This window comes from Elephas maximus, chromosome 23 (assembly GCF_024166365.1).
Source record: "Elephas maximus indicus isolate mEleMax1 chromosome 23, mEleMax1 primary haplotype, whole genome shotgun sequence".
Classification (NCBI taxonomy): Eukaryota; Metazoa; Chordata; class Mammalia; order Proboscidea; family Elephantidae; genus Elephas; species Elephas maximus.
In genome coordinates this window covers 30,775,563-30,800,775 of record NC_064841.1, presented here as the reverse complement: position 1 = coordinate 30,800,775, position 25,213 = coordinate 30,775,563, and the positions used below count along the sequence as shown (strand labels likewise).

General features: G+C 39.7%; 1 pseudogene; it reads left to right on the top strand.

Moving 5' to 3' along the window:
• The first annotated feature begins 6,485 nt into the window (after positions 1-6,485).
• LOC126066233 (BRD4-interacting chromatin-remodeling complex-associated protein-like) lies at positions 6,486-8,395 on the top strand (annotated as a pseudogene).
• The last annotated feature ends 16,818 nt before the right edge of the window (positions 8,396-25,213 follow it).

The following is a 25,213-nucleotide window of genomic DNA, read 5'->3' as shown; positions in this document are numbered from 1 at the left end:
ACCAGGGATATCATTGCTGATATCAGATAGATCCTGCCTGAAGGCAGAGAATACCAGAAAGATGCTTACCTGAGTTTTATTGACTATGCAAAGGCATTTGACTGTGTGGATCATAACAAATTATAGATGACATTTCCAAAAAGCGGAATTTCAGAACACTTCATTGTGCTTATGAGGAACCTGTACATAGATTAAGAGGAAGTCATTTGAACAGAACAGGGGTATACTGTGCAGCTTAAAATCAGAAAAGGTGTGCATCAGCGTTGTATCGTTTCACCATATGTCTTAGGCTGGGTTCTCTAGAGAAGCAAAACCAGTAAAGCATAAAAATATACAGAGAGATTTATATCAAGGAAATGGCTCACACAGTTGTAGAGGCTGGAACGTCCCAAGTCTGTGGGTCAGGATAGAGGTGTCTCCTAATTCACATAGCCACAGGGGCCGGCAAACCCAAGATGGGCAGGTCAGAGAGGAGGGCTCTTGCTCACAGGCTGCAAAGATTGATGAATCCCAAGATCGACAGGCAAGATGTAGGTAAGCTGCTAGCTCAAGTCCCCAGAACCAGAGGTTAGATGAACAGGAGCCAGTTGAAAGATCCAGAGTAAGCAAAAGCCCACCAGCCCTGCCGGGATGTCCACTTACATTTGATGCGGGACTCCCTTTCAACTGACTGGCTACTCACAGCAGATCCTATCATAGAGATGATCACTTTATATCAAATTTCATTGTGGAAGTGATGACAATATCATAAGATTGCCAAACCACTGAGAATCATGGCTCAGCCAAGTTACACACAACCTTGACCATCACACCATACTTATTCAATCTGTATGCTAAGCAAGTAATCCAAGAAGCTGGACTATATGAAGAAGAACTTGGCATCAGGATTAGAGGAAGACTCATCAACTACCTGCATTATGCAGATGACACAACCTTGCTTGCTGAAAGTGAAGAGAACTTGAAGCACTTATTGATGAAGATCAAAGACTACGACCTTCAGTATGGATTACACCTTAACATAAAGAAAACAAAAATCCTTACAACTGGACCAATGAGCACCATCATGATAAACAGAGAAAAGATTGAAGTCGTCAAGGATTTCATTTTACTTGGGTCCACAATCAACACCCGTGGAAGCAGCCATCAAGAAGCCAAAGGATGCATTGCATTGGGCAAATCTGCTGCAAAAGACCACTTTAAATTGTTAAAAAGCAAAGATATCACTTTGAGGACTAAGGTGCACCTGACCCAAGCCATGGTATTTTTCAATCTCCTCATAAGCATGTGAAAGCTGGACAATGAATAAGGAAGACCAAAGGAGAATTGATGCCTTTGGGTTGTGGTGTTGGTGAAGAATATTGAATATACCATGGCCTGCCAAAAGAACAAAAAAATCTGTCTTGGAAGAAATACAGCCAGAATGCTCCTTAGAAGGGAGGATGATGAGACTTCATCTCACATGCTTCGGACATGTTATCAGGAAGACCTAGTCCCTGGAGAAGAACATCATCTTGGTAAAGAGCAGGGTCAGAGAAAAAGAGGAAGACCTTCAAAGAGGTAGATTGACACAGTGGATGCAACAATGGGCTCAAGCATAACAACGATCATGAGGATGGTGCAAGACCAGGTAGTGTTTCGTTCTATTGTATACAGGGTTGCTATGAGTTGGAACCAACTTGACGGGACCTAATAGCAACAACGTACATCCTTTATATCAGTAAAATTGATAATAAACTTATGTATGCATATAAACGTATACTTTCTTTTTTTGAGAATCTATTGTTAAACAATTATTTAAGCATTGGGAAGTGACAAAATGGAATAGTGATTACACACATAAATGTTAGGCCAAATAGCCTGGTGTTCAAATCCCAGCTCTGCCTCTACTAGGCTCTTGGACTCTCTGTAAAATGAGGCAATAATAGTGGGTGCCTCAGAGGATTTATTCTGAGGATAACATAAGCTGATGCATATGAAATACTTGGTGCATAATAACTATTTGATAAGTATTGATCATAAGAAATGTTAACTGTATGAACCCAGAACTCATAGGGTGCATAGCGTGGGAAAGTATCTTGAGGATCCTGTTCTCTGGTCATATTCTTTCTTTAATTATTTGGTTCATAGACCTGCTATTTTCAGGGGTGGTAATTAAGGAAAGTACTTGGGAGGGTATGATTTTCCTGGTATGGAACTTAATGTTTGTTGGTAATCTGTTACTCCTTTTGTTCCTTTCATAGAAAGGAAAATATTGGCATAACAATAAGGCTGTGGCACAATTACTGCATAGTCTTAAAAATAGGTTTTTTTTTTTCTTACAGTGCATGTGGGGGAAGTCTTAGGCAGAGAGGAGCGCTTTGAAGTTATTTGAGCCAATCTTTAGAGATACTGGGTGTGTCAACATATCCCAAAGCTGCATGAATATAACAATCAGCCAGGGTACTTGTTAAAAATACAGATCTCCACCCCGCAAAACTACTGCTCTGAGATAATCTTTAAACCTTAAGCTTTAAACCAAAACTATGCCCTGAAGTCTTCTTTAAGTTAAACAATAGCTTAGCTTAATTAATAAAGAATGCCTGCCTTGAACATTATCTCCATTAAAGAATTAACTGTATGGGATCAGACTGACAATGGCAACTTGAAGGGTTAGATGAGAAGCTTAGGGATTACCGAGTACATGTTAATGGTGGTGGAATAATTTGGAAAGGGATAGGGAGAATGGTTGCACAATTTGAAGAATGTATTCAATATTGCTGAATTGTACGTGTAGAAGCTGGTGCATGTTTTGCTGTGTCTATTTTTACCAAAAAAAAAAATAATAAAATAATAATAATAAAAGGAATTAAAATTTAAAAAATAATAATAATTTGTTAAAAAAAAAAAAACAGGTGGCCAGGCCTCTTTCCTAGAAAGTATAGCTCAGTAAAGCTGGTTTTTTTGCTAAAGCAATTATAAAACTCAATAATAGTTGCTAATGTTTCAATGCCCACTATGCACCAGGCATGGTTGCAAGTTCTTTTTATGTAAAAACTTGTTTGATCTTTGCAGTAATTCCAAAAGACTTGTTCTAATACTGTCCGCATGAGATGAGATTAGAAGCTGAGACATAAAGAGGCTAAGGTTACAGAGCTAATAAGTAAAGGAACCAGGATGTGAGCACATGTAGTCTGGCTCCGTAGCCCATGCTTTTAACCATTACAGTTCCCTGTCTTACCTTACACAGTAAAACCTGAGAAAGCTGGAATCTGTGTGTCTTAGTCATCTAGTGCTGCTGTAACAGAAATACCACAACTGGATAGCTTTAACAAAGAGAAATTGATTTTCTCACAGCCTAGTAGCTAGAAGTTCAAGTTCAGGGCGTCCACTCAAGAGGAAAGCTTTCTCAGCTCTGGAGGAAGGTCCTTTTCATCAATCTTCCCCTGGACTAGGAGCTTCTCTGCACAGGGACCCCAGGTTCAAAGGACATCCTCTGCTCCTGGCAGTGCTTTCTTGGTGGTATGAGGTCCAGCCCGCCCCCACTAGCTTTCTTTTCTTTTTATCTCTTGAGAGATAAAAGGTGGTGCAGGCCACACCCCAGAGAAACTCTGTACATTGGATCAGGGATGTGACCTGGTGAGGGTGTTACAATCCCACCCTGATCCTCTTTAACATAAAATTACAGTCACAAAATGGAGGACAACCACAGAATACTGGGAATCATGGCCTAACCAAGTTAATACACACATTTTTGGGGGGACATAATTCCATCAGTGTCACACCATGAGCCCGTGTAATCTGGCTCCATAGTCCATGCTTCTAACCGTTGCAGTTCCCTGTCTTACCTTACACAGTAAAGCCTGCAAAGCCTGAACCTGCATAAGGCAAAAACTTGTCAGAGAAGGAAAACTCAAATATTTTCCGCTAAAACAAGTGATGGAAAAGTGCATTCTGTCAAAGGCGGAAAATTTATGAGATCTGAAAAAACAAGGCAGGCCTGTTGAGTTGGGGCTCTCACAGGTTTCACTGTATAAAGATATTTTATGCTATAGCTTCAATGCTTTCTTGATCTCACCAAAGCAGGTAAAAATGCGATGTTCTATTTTGCACATTTAGTACTATGTTGTTGTTTTTTTTTAAAGTACAGAAAGAATCTTTGAAGAAATATTGGCAGAAAATTTCCCAGCATCATGAAAGACAAGGTTTCTACCCAAGAAGCCCAGTATAGATCCCCAAAAGAAACTCAGCAAGACATATCATAATCAAACTTTACAAAATCAAAGACAAAGAATTCTGAAAGCAGCTCATGGAAAATGAGGCACCAGTAAGACTAAGCATGATTTGTCAGAAACCACGCAGGCAAGAAGGCAACGGAATGACATATATGAAACCCTGAAAGAAAAGAATTGCCAACCAAGAATCCTATATCCAGCAAAATTGCCTTTCAAAAATAATGGTGAAACTAAGACATTCCCAGGTAAGCAGAAATTAAGGGAATTGCAAAAACCAGACCAGCCTTATAAGAAATATTAAAGGGAGTCTTTTGGATAGAGAACCAATGACATCAGACAACAACCTGAGATACAAAAACACAAGAGCATCAACCAGACACCAACTCAGATAAAGATTTCACAAAAGTAAAATAAAGCTACGAAACTGACTACAGGGAACCAGAGGTGTTAAGCTGTAAACAATGACAACTTCAAAACAGAAAGGGGGAACAAAACGTGTGGTTGTAGAACTTCCATATGGAGAGGAAGTCAAGGAGATTTCAAGATATAACAGACTGTTCTAAATTTAAGGGAATAGTACTACGTTTAAGACAGTAATGCTTTGAACCAAAAAATAGCTTAATTAGTAAAGTACATCTGCTTTGAGCTTTGTGCTGTTTTAAAGAATTACCTAGTAAGCTCCATGGATACATCCAAACTCCCTGAGAGACCGAATTGCTGGGCTGAGGGCTGTGGGGACCATGATCTCAGGGAACATCTAGCTCAATTGTCATAACATAGTTTATAAAGAAAATGTTCTACATTCTACTATGGTGAGTAGCATCTGGGGCCTTAACAGCCTGTGTGCAGCCATCTAAGATATTCCATTGGTCTCACTCCTTCGGGAGCAAGGGAGAATGAAGAAAACTGAAGACACAAGGCAAAGGTTAGTCCAAAGGACTAATGGACCACAATTACCACCAGACTGAGTCTAGCACAACTAGATGGTACCTGGCTACCACCACTGACTTCTCTGACAGGGATCACAATTGAGGGTCCCAGACACAGCTGGAGAAAAATATAGAACAAAACTGTAACTCACACACACACACACAAAAAGCCAGACTTATTGGCCTGACAGAGACTGGAGAAACCCTGAGAGCATGGCCCCCGGACACCTTTTTAACTCAGTAATGAAGTCACTCCCAGGGTTTACCCTTCAGGCAAAGATTAGACAGGCCTATAAAACAAAACAAGACTGAAGGGGTACAATAGCCCAGGGGCAAGGACTAGAAGGCAGGAGGGGTCAGGAAAGCTGGTAATAGGAAACCAAGGACAAGAAGGGAGAGTGTTGACATGTTGTGGGGTCATTAACCAACGTCATAAAGCAATATATGTCTGTTTAATGAGAAACTAATTTGTTCTGTAAATCTTCATCTAAAGCACAATAAAAAAGAAACAAATAGAATTATCTATGTGAGATCAAATTGACAAAGGCAACTCGAAAGGTTAGATGGGAAGCTTAGTGGGCAATGAGTTTAAGACAACGGTGGTGGAATATTTCAGAAAAGATTACAGAGAATGGTAGCACAGCTTAAAGAATGTAATCAATGTCACTGAACTGTACATGTAGAAATTGTTGAAATGAATACTTTAGCCAAAATAAAAAAATAAATAAAGTATGTATAAAACAACTTAAGAGAAAAGGAGTATGTATAAAAATGAACAGAACATCAGCAAGAGGCTTAATAAATGAGCAACTGGCCTTTTGAACCAAAAGGGGAAAGAGAAAAACTATTTGAAGAAATAATAGCTGAAATTTCTGAAATTGAAGAAAACTTCAATGAATCCCAAGCACAAAAAGCATGAAGAAAACTGTACCAAGGCACATCATAAATAAATTGCCTAATACCAGTGGTAAAAAGAAAAATCTTAAAAGCAGCCAGAGGGGGGGAAAAAAAGACACATTATGTATAGAGGAACAAAGATTTAAAAAAAAAATACAGCAAACTTCTCATTGAACAAAATGTAAGCAAGAAATAATGGAGCAGTATCTTTAAAGTACTGAAAGAAGAGAAAAATGTCAATTTGGAATTCTATACCCAGTGAAAATATCTTTCTGATATGAAAGTAAAATAAACTATTTCCTCTCAGACATACAAAAGCTGAACAAATTCATCACCAGCAAACCTGCATTATAAGAAATATTAAAAGAAGTCCTTCAGGAAGAAGAAATTGGTACCAGATAGAAACCTGGATCTACTCAAAGGAATGAAGAACACTGGAAATGTTTTCATGGATGATGATGATGGCTTGAGTCTCATTGATCTCATTGGAGGTCCACAAGTATTGAATTGTTTTCTACCTGGATCTAGTAATAAATCTAGCAATGATGCCTTGAATAATGTGAAATATTCTGCATTTCAATTTTCCCCAACCCTAGTAACACTAATCCTAAATAATCCCTCAGAGACGTAAACTTGGAAAAGGGCCTAGTGGACAGACTGCCACTTTCGAGTAGCCTTCAGTGTCCTGACAACAAACTTGAGTTTTCTCCTCTTCTCAACATTCTTTTGAAATTTTTATAGGAGGCTAATATCAGTGAACATACAATGGTAGAAGAGGCATATTTGGATGACAGTATAGACTCAAGTCAGTAGTTTTCACAAGATCAGCTTCATCCTTCTTCATTACCATCCTTAACTCAAGCCTCCAATGTTTATAATTACTCAGGTGACTTGCTGCATTCTTCGTAGGTGACTCACTTGCCTGTTGGAGCATCATTTGCAAACAATGCAGTGGGTGTGCAACATGACTTTATGCAACATGTGGAAATCAGTGTTCCCACCCAGCATTTGTCTAATAGCAGTCATTTTTGTGGGTCTGGAGCCCTGGTGGTGCAGTGGTTAAGCATTCAGCTGCTAATCAAAAGGTCAACAGTTTGAATCCACCAGCCACTCCTTGGAAACTTCCTGGGGAAGTTCTACTCTGTCCTATAGGGTTGCTATGAGTCAGAATTGACTTGACAGCAGTGGGGTTTTGGGGGGCCAGATACAGCTAATTGGTTCATTGGGTAATCACCCTCCTGTGATGACTACTAATAATCTAGATGTATTTAAAATCATGTTAAAGGGAAGTGCATAGCAAGCCCCAACAAATGTGAGTGGAGGGCTTCAGATTCATAGACTCCAAATGGCAACTTCTTGTTTGGGAACTATGCTTCCAGTCCACTAGCATAGCCTGCCATCAGTCTATTTAACAGAACAAATTTTCAAACATCTTTACCTGTGCATAACATCATCATACAAAAGGGACTTGCACAAAATTTGAATAAATTCCCAATTACTGTCCAACCAAAATGTATCAGCAAAACACAACATGAACAATTCGGGACTACAGCAACACCATATGCAACAAGGGATCTCTTTTGCATCTGCATGCTCACCCCAGGGCCCTGTGCTTAGTCCCCATATGTCAGTGAACATCATAAATTAACAGAACACAAGAATATCAGGCAGCGAGCAGTGCTAGAGATAGTAATCATTATTCATACTCCCATGGACTGGCTTCACACACCCTAAAGTCAATTCCTTATACCACAGTCAACTCCAACTTGGTGCACCACATTCCAAACCATAAATGGGCAGCTTCTTCAAACTCAGCCCTCCCAGCTCATTTAAAAGCAGGTTAAACAGAAACTCTTCCAACACTCTCAGGACCAACCGACCATCTTCTGTACAAATGCTTAACTAACTGAACACTACTGTCCAGACAGCATCTGGATAGTCATTCAGAGCCTCTGGTAGCCCAGTAATGGTCAATCATGCTTCTCCCCAGATAGTTGGTGGACACATATCCTTGCAGCAGGTGTCACTAGCTAACACCTATTGCCCGGGCAGAGCGGCATCTCTCAAGGAAGACCTGGGGTCACCACCATGCCCTCAGTGATACCTATGTCAGAGCCTAGTCAGTTCCTTGCTGTCAACTCACCCAAAACTGCCCATCCTAGGCTTGGGTCTGCACCTCAGTCTGGCGCATTAGGATCAAAGTTTCCTGGAGATCCACTGACCCAGCCAAACAAGACTTCAGTGCCCTTCAGTGTGTCTCATTGTCTTCCAGTTTCTTCTTCCAAATCTACTAGCACTTTCAGAAAGAACCCAGCAACAGTTCTTCTTTCAGGTATTATTCCCTTAAGAAACGTTTGAGTGATTACAGAATAAAATATGTATTTAATAGAAAATAATTTTCATCCTAGTTTCCCAATGTGTTAATTGAAAAATTTGAACATATGGTTGATGGCTTTTCTGTAATTAAAATTTTATGTCCAGCACACAGAAAAAACTACATCGGGAAGGTTTACAATGTAATAACAAAAACGTCCAAGTATGTTTCCCCCAAATCTAATATTCTTCCTCTGTTTTTTACCCCTAATGTCACGAGTTTCTTCATGGACCTTATCCACACCTATCTGTACTGCTTCATGAAGGAGTGAGGAGTTGACTTCCTATTTTTCTTTTCTGGTGTTTGCTTCCAGAGTTCCCTGGCCAACAGAAACAATAAAGAAGATAACTAGAGCTTCCACATCTGTTTTCATGCTCTTCCTCTGAGAAGATCTACTGTCTCAGATCCAGTTTCCAGACACTACCCTGATTTAAAAGACAGCATTAAAAAAATATTTCATAACATGTGACACTCATAAAAGTGATTCATTATTTAGTTACAAAAGATTGACATTTGAGGTTGCTTTAAACAGGAGGTTGTTCATGCCAGGAGTTAGAATACTGAGCTGGAGGAGTGCGACCTCAGAGAGCCTGACGGACACTTCTGATTTCATCAGTAACCCACTATGTGTGAAATATATTATTCCACCTTTTCAGGATTTGATCAAATGCTATTTCTGCCTTCCGAAAAACTGAATGTTTTGGTACAAATGGGGCAATATTTATAAAACAGAGGCTCTTAACCATAAGGAAGCCTTTAAGAAAAAAATATTATCATTACTGTCCTTAGGCTGCTTCTGTAAACATAGTTACACTGTTAAAAGAAAACCCATCTATTTAACTGGCCTGGGCTAAATATCAATTAATGATAGGCCCTTTGTTACAGCAAGTGATATTTAGTTTCCAGGAATGAATCTTTAAAAGCCTGCTTTGTACAACTGTTGAAGTCTATCATTACAAGGGTTTTTTTGGCACTGAATCCTGGAGCTTTGGCTAATAGCAGTCAACTGGGGGTAATTCTAGCTTAATTTTGCAAGTGTTCTAAGGGCGATAAAAATGTTTCCCAGGAATCATAATGACACTCAATGAAAGAGCTCAACGTTTTAGAGAGCCAGAGAACATGGCAACTGCAGTTCCCATTTACCACGGCCACCCCCTCTTAAGAATATTTTTATTATTTATAGAAACAAAAATCAAATTTTGCTGGAACAAATTCCACTGTGATTAGTATCCACATAACAAAAAATGTGTTCAATTCCAGAAGCTTTTGTGGCATGGCCAAGTAGCCTAGATTCAAATTCCCTGGAGGAGTTTTCATCCTGGGATCTTGGTACTGAAGAAAACATCACCATCAACAACCAGTTTACAAGTGCAATTGTTTTAATGATTTTTTTTTTAACTCAATTTACCTGTCTGAGGATGCAGAAAATGTCATTTCTTCCTGTTTTGTAGTCTATCTTCTTTTCCATACTTCAGTTATTTTGCATTTTTAATTCGTATGCTATATCAGCATAAGAATGACATCATGTAGTTTCTTGGAAGTATTGAAGAGGGAAGAATAGACAATTCAGAGTAACAGAATTGCAAAAAAAAAAAAAAAAAAGGCATAGTGTATAAGCTAGAAGCAAGGACCATGCCTTCAGCATGCACCTCAGCATTTTATGGCCCTTCAAAAACTGTTATTTAAGATGCCAATTGTGTCTTAAAATCACTTTGCCACGCAGGAAATAATTTTTGGGTATTATTTTTATTATTCAGGATCTATGGTCCTCCAAATCTTAATAATTGTTTATTTTTTTAATAGTATAATGAAAATTTGGAAATTAAAATTTAGTATCTAAAAAAATGAAAACCTCTATGTTGGTTATCTTTCTCACCTGTTTCCAAATTATATGTTCACTTCTACAATCTTTATGAGCAAGAGACAAACCAAAGTTCACTAAGTCAATGGAATTGCCATTGTAACAACAATATACTTACAGGTAAGACGACATGCAAATTAATATAAAGAATGATTATCATTTCTAACTTAATTATCTACATATGCAAATACCTTCATTTGTGCAAGGTTTATGCCAAATATTCACTAATGCCCAGGATATCAATCTTCAAGTGTTCTGTTTTATTTTGGACAACTTCCAATTTCCTAGATTTGTACTTCGTACATTCCATGTTCTGATTATTAATGAGTTTGCAACTGTTTCCTCTCGTTGAGTTGTGCCACATTAGCAAATGAAGATCTCAAAAGCTTTACTGCATCCATGCCAACAAGGCCAACTCTTCTTTGAGTAGGCAGCTCATCCCCAGCCATATTTTGAGTGCCTTCCAACCTGAGGGGCTCATCTTCTGGCACTGTACCAGTGTTCTGTTGCTATTCACAAGGTTTTCACTGGTCAGTTTTTTTAGAAGTAAATCCCTCTTTGCCAGGTTCTTCTTCCTAGTTTGTCTTAGTCTGCAAGCTCTGCTAAAACCTGTCCACCATGGGTAACCCTGCTGGTATTTGAAATACCAGTGGCATAGTTTCCAGCATCACACACACACACACGAAAACCAAACCTGTTGCTGTCAAGTTGATTCCAACTCATACTGACCCTATAGGAGAGAGTAGAACTGTCCTATAGGGTTTCCAAGGAGCAGCTGATGGATTTGAACTGCCTAACTTTTGGTTAGCAGCCTGAGCTCTTAACAACTACACCACCAGGGCTCCTCCAGCATCACCTCAACACACAAACCATCACAGTATGACAATGTTTTATTGACAATGAAAAGGCATTCAGCTGTGTGGATTATAAAAATTATAGATAACATTGCAAAGAATGGGAATTCCAGAACATTTAACTATGCTCATGTAGAACCTGTACATAAACCAAGAGGCAGTCATTCAAACTGAACAAAGGGATACCATGTGGTTTAAAATCAGGAAAGGTGTGTGTCAGGGTTGTATCATTTCACCATGCTAAGTCAATCTGTGTGCTGAGAAAATAATCCAAGGATCTGGACTATATGAAGAAGAAAGCGGCATCAGAATTGGAGGAAGACTCATTAACAGCCTGCAATATGCAGATGACATACCTCACTTGCTGAAAGTGAAGAGAACTTGAAGGACTTACTAATAAAGATCAAAGACCCTCACTTGCTGAAAGTGAAGAGAACTTGAAGGACTTACTAATAAAGATCAAAGACCACAGCCTTCAGTATGGATTAAGCCTCAACATAAAGAAAACAGAAATCCTCGCAACTGGACCAATAAACAACATCACGATAAACAGAGGAAAGATTGAAGTTGTCAACGATTTCATTTTACTTAGATCCACGATCAACTCCCACGGAAACAGTGAAGAAATCAAACGATGTATTGCATTGGGCAAATCTGCCGCAAAAGACCTCTGAGAAGTGCTAAAAAAAAAAAAAAAAAGATGTGACTTTGGGGATTAAGGTGCACCTTACCCAAGCCATGGTATTTTCAGTTGCCTTATATGTGTGTGAAAGCTGGACAATGAGTAAGGAAGACCGAAGGAGAATTGATGCCTTTGAATTATGGTGTTGGTGAAGAATACTGAATATACATGAACTGCTAGAAGAACAAACTAATCTGTCTTGGAAGAAGTACAACCAGAATGTTCCTTAGAAATGAAGATGATGAGACTTTGTCTTACTTGCTTTGGACATGTTATCAGGAGGGACCAATCCCTGGAGAAGGACATACGCTTGGTAAAGTAGACCCAAACCCAAAAAAAGTAGAGGGTCAGCAAAAAAGAGGTAGGCCCTCAACGAGATGCATTGACACAGTGGCTACCACAATGGGCTTAAACACAGCAACGTTTGTGAGGATGTGGGTTGTGTTTTTTTCCACTGTAAATAGGGTCACTGTGAGTGGGAACCTACTTAATGGCACCTAACAATAATGATATACCGAATATAGTCTTCTCTTGATTGTTAACAGCATATAACAATTTCAGAATAATCTATTTACTGTTAGCATGTTTTTTAAAAAATGAATCACAATCTCACTGATCTAGAGATTTCAGCTTTTTGATAATTCCTTAAAACATAAAAAATTTAACATTCTGGGCAAAGAGAGGGAAAGAAGAAGAAGAAGGAATATTTCCTATTCTTTGTTTGGAGGTCTTCTGTTTACATAGAAAAAAGTATATTTGGAATAAGTTCTATTGCTTTCGATTTCTATATTTACACGTCTGTCTTCCAGAAAAAGAGCTCTCAACACTAAAAGAGAAAATAATTTCAAGCACATGGAGGGTAAGAAACCAATGATGATATAAAATAGTTCTAAAGCAATCTCTTTCTAATGTATCCTGACCACATTTAAAGAAGTCACTGATGGTATGTCAGTAAAAGTTTTAGTAAAAGATGAAATTTGAAAGCTAACTTTATATCTTTGAAACAGATGGAGATAATGTAAAGATGAGAAGCTATAAGGGCAGCCATTTCTTAAGATGGCAAGGAGGCAGAGGCATAAGGCTTATTGTCCCAGGGAGGGAGAGGATGAGAACTCCATCATCAAAGAAGCTGGGGTGGACTGGTGTTGAGCCTCAAGTTCCTTCTTTACCTACTTAGTTGAGAAATTTGCCTTTAAAAGTAGACTTTGTGGAAAAAGAATAGATAAGTTCATTCCAGATCATTCCCACTGATTTATCTATAAGGAGCCAGAACTAGAGAACCTGATTATAGTTACATGTAAGGGAAGTCCCAGCAAATCAGAAAGTAGTTGGCATACTCTTTGCATCCCGGAGCATCCAGAGTATTACAGAGTCCAAGTGTGGAAAGGTGTGTTAATGATTTGAGAGGAAAGATAAGTGCCAAGGGGCTCTTGTCCCACGTCTTGTGTGGTTTCTTGGAAGAAAACCTACAAGCAGGATGTCTGTCACAACCCAGGGTGGCCAAGAAGCCAGGCAGAGAGAGAGAACCCAAGTTAGATTTCCTGAATGACTCTGAATGGTAGGTGTAGAAGGGACCCAGAAGTGCCTACATCTCCCTGGGTAAAAGTAGCAGAGACTGTCTGGGAAGTTGCTATGGTGGATCACTAAGGCCTTGGCCAAAAAAAAAAAAAAAAAAGAAACAGTGGTTAAGAGCAACAGGGAGGACCACCTAGCCCAGGGGATGAACAGGTGTCAAGGACAGACCTCAGGGGATCTTCTGTGGCCCTGACACAACAGGGGACAACATGTGCTGAGTCAGCAGAGTGGGCCACCTAGCAGGCTGACCATTGATGTTGTCCACATTGAAGCCTGCGGAGTCTCCAGGCTGGAGGCAGCAGGGAACAGTGTCAAAGGGCAGTACGTGACCCTCAAGGTCCGTTCTCTCACTCCCCCCCTTCACAAGGACTCTGTAAATTCTCCCCTACACTCAGGTGCCATCTTGGGAAAGAGAGGAAGATGGAGAAAAAAACCCTAAGGAGACAATTTAACCTCAGAACAGACTGGGAAACTGTTTCTTTACATTATCAGACAGGTTTAAATTCACCAGATTGAACTAAATATAGTTTTCTTACCCCGTACCTCAAAAGCAGGACTTTGAAGGAAATTAGATGAACTGTGGGAAATAAAGAGGGTTTTCTTTGCACTGGGTGTAGTGTGAAACCTTACAGCACTCCTGAATGATTAACAAATAATTCCCAAGGCTTCTGCAGGTCACCTATCCTCACTCATTCCTCTCTTCCTGTGGAGCATCTATTCCCAAAATAGCCAGTACCCTGGGAGCCCTCCATGGCCCTCTCCTTTGGCAATCATCAGAGAGCCCACTGCTTCTCACGCTATGGTCTTTCTCATTCAACCATTTGTCCTGGAGTCAACTCTGACTCATAGTGACCTCATATGTGTCAGAGTAGAACTGTGCTCTGTAAGGTTTCCAATGGCTGATTTTGGGAAGTAGATCTCCAGGCCTTTCCTCTAAGGTGCCTCTAGGAAGACCTGAAACCTCCAACCTTTCAGTTAGCAGCTGAGCACATTAACTGTTTGCACCAACTGGGCACTCCTATCTCACTCAAAGGCCCCCAGTACTGACCAGTCCGATTGGATGCTGGACCAGGTGCTGGTCTGTTGTACCTGGAAGTATTCCTTTAGATGCTGTACTGTGTGGAGGTGGGAACGTCCAGGTGGAAGCCTGGAGCAACTGGTGTGGGAGAGCACTTGGGGACTCAGGCAGTGGCAATTTTCCAAGCTGAATGGGAAAAATTCAGTACTTTAACAATCAGCGTAGCCACACTGCTGTGTACTGACTGAATACCCGCTGCTTCCACACTTTTTCCCACTTTCAATCAGAGCCTCAGATTGCCAGACTCCCCAGAAGCCACTGTTTCTCCCACTCCCCCTCCCCAATTCCACCTGTTAGGGCTCTAAGCCTTCCCTCCTTCCTTAACATAGTCTCAGCCCTACACTTATACCAGGAGTAAGAGTAACAACAACTGCAAATGGGGGAACAGGAGAAGCTAAGTGTCATTCTGAACCCCACTGGTCCTCTGATCACATTTTCCAGAGAAACAGATATATAAATAGTGGCTCTATATTGGAATGAGTTACCACTGTGGCCTTGTTAAGTGGCTAGGAAACCTAATTAACCTTCATGATATTGTTTGCATGAGAAAAAATGCAATTGTAAGTTTTCCCTGAACAATGTAGAAGCAAGCCTTTTAAATATAAGCTCTGCTAATTTGGGGACTGCCAGAGTGATGAAAAAATATATGTATTCATTATTTATTAGTAGAAACTTTAAAAAATATATACAGCTCAATAAGAAAGACAGCTTTGCAAAGAAATCAAGGCAAAGGGAAAATAATGTTAGGAAAAATAAGGTGAAGTCATAGTTAATTTCTGGTCTTAAAATGCATGCCTAAAGGCTGGCCACAAATTTGACCCTGAGCTTTCTGGAAGCCAATGCAGAGAAAGAAATACGCCAGTTATATGATTCCTAAGATTTTGTTTGGCCTAACTGCTCAGGGAAAGCCAATTATTCCTAGTCCTGAAGGCCGAGAAAAATTTCTTATATAGATCCTCAAAAGAGGGCTGTGCGTACTTAATTATATAACGTAACAGCTAACATTTACTGGGAACTGTCCAAGCACTTGGAGTACCTGGGTGGTACAAACTGTTAACATGCTCGGCTGCTAACCAAAATGTTGGAGGGTCAAGTCCTCCCAGAGGCACCTCAGAAGAAAGGCCCGACGATCTACTTCTGAAAAATCAGTCTTTAAAAATTCTGTGGAGCACAGTTCTACTCCGACACACCTGGGGTTGCCAGGGGTCAGAGACGACTGGGAGGCAACTGGTGTCCAAGTGCTTTGTCTACATCGTTGCCCTCGCTTCTCAGAAAAACCCTGCGAGACTCTTCTGAGATGAGTAAACTGAACCGCAAAGAAGTCCAGTGACTCGGTGGGTCACACAGCTCATAAATGGTGGGGCTGGAACTTGACCAGGTCTGTTAGTCAGCTAAGCCCCTGCCGCTGGCCACTGCTTTAAGAACAAGAACCCTAGAGCAAGCATAACAAGTTCCATATGGCAAATTCTCATACCTAACGCAATAGTCAATGATAAAAATGTTTGTCAACAAAGGAGCATGTTATCTTCAAATTAGAACCATAAAACATTACTTGTAGCACAACATTAATTTTCTCTAGTAAATTACTACAATTAAAAAATATGGATGTTTCTTTTGAAGACTATAAATATTTCTCTAGTAAAGAAAACAGGTCATATTTGCAAAAGTCCATGTTTTATGTGAGCTGCAGTTCCCACACAGGCTCTGAAGGGTTTTCTCACTCACTATGAGAATTAAAGTACATTTGTCAGTTCTAAAGCGTCTTCCTTAAATAGACTGCCATATTTTATTTAATTTTGCAGCTCTGTGGAAAATAACTTTCTTTCCTACTCGCCAAAGGAATTGTGCCACTCAAAATTTGTTGTAAGTATGAAATAGGTTATGTATCCATCAAAGAAAAGCTCATTGCTTATTAGTGTAGTATTTTCCTTTTTGTCAAATTGAACAGTGGCACTAAGTGAATGCCTACAAAGCATCTTAAAGGCTAAGGAAGGATTAAACTAAAGGCTAAACTCTGAGATAGCTTTATGTACACTGTAGTACACTTTCCTTGAGCTTAAAGTCTTTGAGCCTATCTGTAGAGGATATCAGCAGGCAAGGTGTTTCTGTCATGAAACAGGACTAATCGAATTAGTTGAATTTGTATATAAAGCAAGGTTAATGTTAACTAAGACCGGTTCTGAAACAGTTGTCAGATGTGTTTTTCAACTTTCAATCAGAGAAGCTTCTGCAGTTGAAGAACAGAAAGTCTTTGGATCGTTCTTCCATTTGCAATGTCAAAGTCAAGAAGTCTTCATAGAGCAAGTAAGTATATAAATCAATACAACGATTAGCCCAGGACTGAGACTAGCTACTCTCAGTACAAAGTTTGCACACATAAAATAAAAGGACAATTTTATCTTAAGCCTAAAACAGTTCTATTTGGGTCTAATGAAAGATGGAGAAGTAAGAAAACAATCGTGTGTAAATACTGTCAACAGCGTTCCTCCCAAGATCACTGTGCAGACGAGGGAAAAAAAAAAAACAAAAACTCAGTGTATTTTGGCAAGATAAATTTTCATGCAGAAATGCTTAGGTTCACCTATAAACTCCATTGGCTCCATTACTAACAGTATGTTAGCTAATAACGTTTTAATTTGGCCGACGTCAGTAAAGAGTAAGGACGATACACTACTTCTGCCAAATAAATACTGTCTAGACTTAGGGTCACTGTGAGTCAGAATTGACTCCATGGCAATAGGTTTGGTTTGGGTTTGGCCCTAGCTTTTAGTTGTCGCTGCTGTTACTGGGCTGTTACTGTTTTTTAAGTGAAAGTAAAAGGAAATGTATCTGAGATGAAGCCAGTTCAAAAGCTGTATATGAATTTCTTGTTCAGAGTTTCATCACCTTCAACTGGGTTAAGTACCTACGTTTTTTTTTTTTTTATGTGTGTTACCGTTAGAACATACATTTACTGTACCTGACTATTTTAATGACTTCCCATTACTGCATATAACTTGATTCCCAAAATCATCATGGACATTATATGTCAATTACATGAACCTTGAAATGTCAGAGCAGAAAATTTCAGAGACAACATCCGGGAACAATCATGATAATCATGAAAAAATCTCTAAAATTGTTATTTCTTAACTCATTCTAACGTAACTAAACTAAGCTAAATTATCTTAAACCATCTAAACTAAAACTATCTAACTAAAATTTAATTCAATTACATGAGTGCTATTAGAGTTTCATTTTAGTCTACGTACAAATTTCTGTGTACAATGGCCTTCACGATCTTTTGGAGAAAGTGAACATAATGCCTGCAAACTGTGTTGTTAGTTGCTGTTGAGTCCATTCTGACCCGTAACGACCCCGTGTGTGGACAGTAGAACTGCTCCACGGAGCTTTCTAGGCTGTGGGACCTTTCGGAAGCAGATCCCCAGGCCTGTCTTCTGAGGCACTTCTGGGTGGGTTCGAACCACCAATTTTGTAGCTAGTAGTAGAGTACTTAACTGTTTGCACCACCCAGTAGCACATAAATTATATTGAATCCGAGCAGTAATGTGAAATTAAAAAAAAAAATTATATAATTTCTACTTTTTAATATAACAAAGATTTATCCCTTTTCATTAAAATATCTGTGAGTGTGCCTAGAACTCCACATTGCAAGAAGGCACGGGTGGATCTAATGACAGTGAGCTTCCGGAATGAAGGGAATAGAGCTGAGAGGAAGCATGCACGCAACCATCTGTCTTCAACAACACTTTTCAGAACATGCACTGTGGTGTCAGGCATTTAGAAATGTGCTAAAAGCATATGCCTTTAGGACAAATAAAACATCCTCTAGGGCCACTGCCAAGTGCTTTGATATTAACTGCTTTGTTGGTAGCACTCACTACTTAACACTATCTGATAACTCATTTTCTTTTTATTGTTCTAACATAACAGAGAAAGTGCTTATTGTTGTTTAAAACCAAAATTAAGTTTAGCTGCTTCCTAAAATGGGGGTGGTAACAGAATTCAAATCAGTAGAAAATAAATTTTCTAAGCTTCTTCCCCATACCTGGCAGAGACGGGGAGGGAGGGAGGTACAGAGAGACCCAGAGTTGCAAACCCATTTAGAAGATGCTCAGAGAAGTCTGGACAGAGAGGCTAGAGAGGCCTCTGCAAGACAAAGTGGAAGAACTGTTTTGGAGTTGTTGGGGGACCAACTAGGAAAAGGTCAAGAAAAAAAAAAAAAAAGCCAGAGTCTGAATTGTTCAAAGCAGTATGCAATTTTAAGTTGGTTTTGATACCCCCTCACACACACACCCATCAGCCAAGACCTTGGTAAGCTGGCAACACTTACATCTTGCCTTGTGTGAATGGTTTTATGTAGCTATTAAGGAAAACGGAATGCATTCTAGGTCACAGTAGAGCAGACAGTAGGTCCATTCGTGACACAAATGGTTTGTGCTCAACTGCTAACCTAAAGGTTCACAGTTCAAACCCATCCAGAGGTACCAGATTACAGCCAAGAAAACCTAATAAGGCAGTTCTGCTCTGTAAGACATGGGGTCACTGAGTCAGAATCAACTTGGTGGCAACTAAGAACAACAATAGAGCCAAGATAAGGGAACAGCTAAGGAAAGTCAGCCTTGGGGTGGATTGGGGGCCACACAAGAACATGAACTCAGAACCAGAAGTGGCTGTGAGGATGTAATCTCCAGGATGGGCAGACGTCTGGCAAAAGTTGTGGGATGGGGGATGAAGGTGACACTGGGTTTACATGTATACGCATTGCAGATTCAATTTAATTGTCCTATTACATATGACCATAAGGCACATTTGGGTTGAAGATACATTAAATGTAATAGTTTCTTCCACTTGAAATGCAGCTGGTCTAATTTTAGAATTCCTTTATAATCTTTTCAGGAAATATGTGTATCTATAACTGGAAACAGTAAAATATTTTATGCCAATTTATTCATCTAGTCTTACCTTAAATTTTGTTTCAATTACAAGATATACTTTGAATATCAGAAGTCAATTTTAAAAACTTTTTTCTTGATGGATATAGACTGTTCACACTTCTATTTATAGCTATGAGACATTTGCATGATCTTTATTCTCAGATAAATTTTTCTGTGAAAAGCATTAGATAATGAGTGCAGCTCTCTTAGCCTTCCTATTTTTAAAAAGATCTCCATTCGTTATTATTAAAAACTGAAAATATACTTAAGGACATGTGAATTAGGTTTTCTCATTAATACGCTTTTCAGAATTCACATTAGTACAGAACACCTGGAATAGGGAATACGTGAAGCTACTGAGGATTGGTTTGTGAAAACATCTTAAATGCCTTAAATAAAAAACCCCATGGGAGACACAAAAAGAGAGAATGGAGGGAAGGAGTGTGCTGTCTCATTAGGGGGAGAGCAATTAGGAGTATATAGCAAAGTGTATATGAATTTTTGTATGAGAGACTGACTTGATTTGTAAACTTTCACTGAAAGCACAATAAAAAATTTTAAAAAAGGCCATGAGAACCCTCCCTCTTATTTAGTTTATATTTATTTTGCTCAGAAGAATTGTGGAGACACCTAGCATTACTGATATACTTTTCCAATGGTGTCCCTGGCTAGTGCAAACAGTTAAGTGCTCAGCTACTAACCCAAAGGTTAGCAGTTCGTGTCTACCCAGAGGAGCCTCAGAAGAAAAGCCTGGTGATCTACTTCCCAAAAATCACCCACTGAAAACTCTGTGGAGCACAGTTTTATTCTGCCACACATGAAGTCACCGTAAGTCAGAGTCAACTCAGATGACAACTGTTCTTTTTACCTTCCAAATGCAAAAACATAGCCACTACCGCAGTTATTTAAAAATTAATTAACTTTAATGTACATAATCCTAGGATACATACAGGCAACAAATAGTCTATATTTAATTACTCAAACCCAAATTAAGCAAACTCAGATTGCACTGATAGTCATGAATAGTCGTGGTACAGCCAACGAGAGACGGAAATATAATCAAGTCGGCGCGCGGACACTATGCAGAAGGCAAGCGTTCAGAGAAGATCTGCTGACGTGGCAAGCGCTCCGGGTCATGAAGTTCACGTCTTACTTCTACAGCCCTAATGAGTTGAGACAGAATTAGCACTGGCTAAGTCGTCTGTGTGCTGCCCAGAGGGGTTCATTGAGGGTAAGAGTCTGAAGGTAGAGATTAAGGCGTCCTCATCCCGCTAATGTGCTGGCATCCAGGATTAGAGCTCTGGGTCAAAGAAGTTCGACAGGATGCAGACCTGAGCACCACTGCAGTCCGGGACTTCGGGATGACTACACACTGCATTTAAAACTGGTCGCCGAGGCTGCACTTCCGTCCACTCCAGAGCGTTTCAGCTGCTGCAGCAAAGTGACCTTTGTTCACAGTTTGTCAACGTGTTTCCAAAATAGAAGCAATGCCCTGTCAATGTGAGCATTAATACTTGAAGACTCACTGGCTGAGCATATATATGATTCAGTACCCCGAAACGGTGGGTGTGTAGAAGCACAGATTTGAAGCTTCAAACATCTACCTGGCTGACAAAGGGAAAGATCTGGTCAACGTGAGAATATTTTTCTTGGTAGTGCCCTGATTGTAGTTGCTTTAAAATATAATTTGGGACATACAGATGATAATAGGCATAACATTAGGAGATAAGACTTTTTTTTTTCTTTTTAGGAAGTTTGGGCACAGTAAATATGGTTGTTGATGTAGTGTGCCATCAAATTGATTCAGACTCTTAGCAACTCTATACGACAGCGTAGAACTGCCCCATAGGGTTTCCTAGGCTGTAATATTTATGGGAGCAAATCACCAGGTCTTTTCTTCTGCAGAGCTGCTGGTTGGTTCAAACCACTGACCTTTCACTTAACAACCAACCACTTAACTGTTGTGCCATCGGGGCTCCTTACAGATATTATGATGATAAGTAAACAAGTACTTGCTTACAAGTGTGAGGATGAAAAGAAACCAGGAAAGCAAAGTGGAGCCCACAACCCTAAAATGCAGGTGTTTGGGATGTCAATGACTCATTCTTCTCCCCAGGGGCCTTTATGACCTATGGACTGTTATGGATTGAATTGTGTCCCCCAAAAATGTGTGTCAGCTTGGCTAGCCCATGAGTCCCAGTATTGTGTGGTTGTCCTCTATTTTGTGATCTGATGTGATTATCCTATGTGTTCTAAATCCTAACCTCTATGATATTAATGAGGCAGGATTAGAGGCAGTTATGTTGATGAAGGACTCAATATACAGGATTAGGTGGTATCTTGAGTTAATCTCTTTTGAAATGTAAAAGAGATAATTGAGCAGAGAGGAGAGAGACATCATACCAACAAGAAAGAAGAGCCAGGAGTGGAGCGTGTCCTTTAGACCTGGGGTCTCTGCACTAAGAATTTTCTAGACCCAGGGGAAGATTGATGACAAGGACCTTCTCCGAGAGCTGACAGAGAGAGAAAGCCTTCTCATGGAGCTCTTTGCTAAAGCCATTCACTTGTGTTATTTCTGTTATAGCGGCACTAGATAACTAAGACAAGCACACTTCCCTAGATGTTGGGAATAGTTTGCATCTTAGGTAAAAATTTGGTGGGTTGATAAAAAAAAAAAAAATAAGCTACCATATCAGAACTACAGAAAAAATTTGTAGATTAGGTTCAACCCTTCTAGAATTGTAAAGAGAAAGAAAACCAGACCCAAAAACCTGAAATTGAGAACAGGTATGGTACTAAAACCCATACTTTTTTTGTTCTGATGGTACTAAAAAGTCCCTGGGTGGCACAAATGGTAAAGCTCTGAACCACTAACCAAAAGATTGGCAGTTTGAATCTACCCAGAGGCACCTCAGAAGAAAGGCCTGGAGATCTACTTCCAAAAGGAAAGCCCTAAGTTATACAGTTATACTCTGCATGCATGAGGTCACTGTGAGTCAAAATCAATTCAATAGCAACTGGTTTGGGTATTTTTGGAATGGTACAAAGGAGGGCTTTAAGCACAAAGTGAATGAAACTTGTCTTTGATGCTTCCTTTCTTCATCCCCATTGGGCCAATAGCCTTCAGTACCTCCATTTATTTCACAGAACTTGTGACTAGTGATGAGAAAAACCCTGCTGTGTTGTTGCAGACAATGGATTCCACAGAGCCTCATAGAAATATACCTATGCTTGGTAGGCCTGGTGCTTCAGAAGAAAGGCATTTGTGCCGATTATCCAGTGGAATGACATTAGAAGGTAAGAACATTGCCTGAATAGACACTGTTGCTGCCCCATTCCACATCCCCTCAGCCCCCTCTTGTTCACCTGCAACCATGGAGTCTCTTCCCATCAAGCACCTGCATCTCTCTGCTTCTCAGCCTGAAGGCTTTCTCCCATATCACAGGAGCTTGTTGGATCTAGCACAGGCATAACCTAGAAGTGATAGGGAAGTAGTGCCCCAGGAACAACCATCGACCAACAGGGGATGAGAAGCAGTGGGTAAATGGCTAATTCTTTGTCGTCTATGGACAATTCTGAGACGTGTCCCAGAAGGTTTCTCAGAGGCTTCCAGCAGGATTGAGCCTCAGCTGCCCACACATTAACTCATCGCTTATTGCCATTTCCCTTCCTGCTTTCACTTTCCCATTCTCTTACTTGGGCTTCCAGGGATCACCTCCCAATTAAATTGTCTGCACTCAAGTCCCTCTCTCCGGGTCTCCTTTGGGGGATCCCAAAATAAAACATTCTCATCTACTTTTGATGACTCATCTCCACGACATTTCCAAAGGGTTACATGTGTAGGGTGGAAGAGGTGGTCAACCTCTAGGCAATCCTTGTTTGGTGATATTCTACACTTCCCATTCATCTCTTCCTTCCCCTTCCTCCTGATTTGTTTCAAACCTCACACAAAATGCAAGATGAAGGCTATATTTTATAACTTCAAACATTCAATCTCACGGGTGAGTTTAAACTTCTGCTAGACAGCATCAATTCACGACACAAATCAGAGTTGACCAATTTTTCAAAATGTAACACCAAGTTGTGTCCCAAAGTGCTCTATTGTGTAATGGACTTAGGGAGAAGAAGGTGGCTGTGCACCCTGAGATGTTAAGCCATGGAGCAGTGTTCAGCCAGAGGTGCAAGCCCACATCAGGCTTACCCTAGCCTGTGTTCTTTGCTGGAATTATCACTATGGCTTGTAGGCACCTGGCAGATATTTTCATCCTAATAGTGACTATGACCCAGTCACTAAACTGTCTTTGTTATCTAGTGCTGCTATAACAGAAATACCACAAGTGGATGGCTTTAACAAAGGGAAATTTATTCTCTCACAGTCTAGTAGTCTAGAAGTCCGAATTCAGGCTGCCAGCTCCAGAGGAAGGCTTTCTTTCTGTGTTGGCTCTGGGGGAAGGTCCTTGTCATAAATCTTCTCCAGTCAAGAAGCTTCTCAGCCCAGGGGCCAAAGCGCGTGCTATTCTCCTGGCTCTTAAGTCTTGGTGGTATGAGATTTCCCTGTCTCTGTGCTCACTTCTCTCTTTTGTATCTCAAAAGAGACTGATTTAAGATATAACCTAATCTTTTAGATTGAGTTCTGCCTCATTAACATAACTGCAGGATTTACAACAGATAGGAAAATCACATCAGATGACAAAATGGTGGACAATCACACAATACTGGGAATCATGGCCTATCACACATTTTGGAGGGACACAATTCAATCCATAACACTGTCTGAGGCCACTATCAGAAAACTATACTGACCTCACAGAAATACAGTGAAAATAAGTGAGCATAGGGAACCTGTTAAAAAATTGGTGAATTTGACTTGAATTTCCGATTTGGTCAGTAAGTTTAGGTCTGGGGGAAAAAAAAAAAAAAAGCCTAAAGAAGTAATTGTTTATTTTTAGTTTCTGAACTATATGAATGTATTACCTATTTTAAAATTTAAATCAAATATACAAGAAGGAAAGACAGACCACTACTTTGAAAAGCAGAACATTTCTTCCCTAATTTACGTTTTTCAAACATAGCTATAGGTATCTCAGATTATTTTTAAAAAGTTAACAATTGAGAACGAAGAAGAAGCTAAAATGATCTGTTTTAACTAGTGCTTATTTAATATTTAAAATAATTTCAAAGGACATTAATAATTAACAAGAAAATATAAGGCAAAATATTATCCCTTCAACCATAATCCCTTTTTCTGAATACTAGGGTCTGAAGATAAAGCATATGAGTACTTGTGTTTATGTATATGTGACTATAACTTGGGCACTTGTCCTAATTAAATACGATCTTATACAGCCAGCCATTAAGAAACCCCCTCCCCATTTTCTGTTTTAATCTTATCCACTAAGTAGGAGTATTTTTCCAAAGATTGAGCATATGGAAAAATTTATGCATTTATACCTCTGGAAAGATAAAAATTGAAATAAGTTGCAAGAAAGGAGTTGGTATTTCTGGAATCTTGGCTTAATTTTCTTATTGCTTGTAGAGTGGTATGACATTATCCGTGGACTGTGCAATAAATTCCAAGGGCACATCTATGAAACACTGAGCTCTACAATTGTGCCTGGGTGCTTACTCTGGAGATGTTTTCGTGTAACTGGAAGCTTGGTGTGTAGTCTTCCCAGGTGCTGGGAAAATACCAAGGGTTTCATTGTGTTCAAGAAGAATTCGAATAGTTCTCAAAAAGTAGAGTTATTTGCTGACACACCTCTCTGGTTCTTTTCAGAAATCCATCAGTGGCAAAAGCTATTGATGATAAATCCAA